The sequence below is a fragment of the Bison bison genome, unplaced genomic scaffold, assembly GCF_000754665.1.
Source record: "Bison bison bison isolate TAMUID 2011002044 unplaced genomic scaffold, Bison_UMD1.0 scf7180017864215, whole genome shotgun sequence".
NCBI classification, from domain to species: Eukaryota; Metazoa; Chordata; class Mammalia; order Artiodactyla; family Bovidae; genus Bison; species Bison bison.
Window position 1 is genome coordinate 4,525,286 of NW_011494787.1, and position 980 is coordinate 4,526,265.

At 53.8% G+C, this 980-nt stretch overlaps 1 protein-coding gene across 1 annotated transcript in view; it reads left to right on the forward strand.

Moving 5' to 3' along the window:
- The first annotated feature begins 636 nt into the window (after positions 1 to 636).
- ATP6V1A (ATPase, H+ transporting, lysosomal 70kDa, V1 subunit A) overlaps positions 637 to 980 on the forward strand; it is a 61,371-nt gene continuing 61,027 nt past the window's right edge. The window contains exon 1 of the mRNA XM_010845340.1: positions 637 to 885. The gene's annotated coding sequence lies outside the window, so the exon portion shown is untranslated. The remainder of the gene's footprint in view (positions 886 to 980) is intronic.

A 980-nucleotide genomic window follows, 5' to 3' on the forward strand; every position in this document is an offset into this window, starting at 1 on the left:
CAGACCCGCCGCCGCGCTATGACCTTTCACCCCGCCCCCTCTGCGCGCCGGCGCGTCGGCCGCCCCTCGCGCAGCCGCACTGCAGGTCTCCCCGTACCCTTCCCCCTCTACTTCAGGACCTCCATCTTTCTACTGGGCTGTACCCTCTGGCGTCATCTTTCTCCTCCCTTTCCTTACGAGACAACTTGTGAGGCTTGCTTGGTAGGCCCTGGCGATAAAATCCGGATTTTTCCACCCCTCCCTCTCTCCTCTACGCACTTTAACAAGCTCAGTCTTCCCTGACTCTGGTCTTCCCAGCTGGTAGTCTCCAGTATGACCTTTAAATGCACCTGTCTCCTAAAAAGATTTTATAAATCTTATTCCTCTAAATGTAAAGAAGCCTGTGGAAAGTAATGAGGTGTTTTTAAGACAAATAAACGTAGTCAACAATTGGCTAGATAACTTGGCTTACGTCCAGCACTTTTCAGTTTCGATATCACGTGATTGCCCAAACCTTTAAGCCTGGGGATTTTACCGGCAGGCCCCACGGGGACGAAACTCCATTGCCATTTCCGGTCCCTAGGCCACGGCATAAACGTCACTTCCGTAGCAATGCACTTTAACCCGTTCCACCCACGCGTTTTGGCGTTGCACTTTACAACCTGATCTTTGTGGACATTTTTTTTTCCTTTCTAAAGTCTAATCGCAAGGAAATTAATGTTCAAACGATCCGCTAAAATACAAGCCCGGGAGATGCAGCCAGCCAGGCTGGGGTTGACAGGGCGGAGCTCGGGGTCACGTGACGTCCTACGCCCGCCCACCTCTGCAGCTGAAGACTTCCCTCCCGCAGTGACAGTGCCTCTGGGTCGGTGATCGGTACGGTTTCTGCACCTCGCGCCCCGGCAGGTGAGCGGCGACCGGTAACCGGCGGCTGGTGGGGATAGAAGGGAAGGGAGGAGGAAAAGAAGAGAGAATGTGAATAGTGGCCTCTGCTGTCCCAG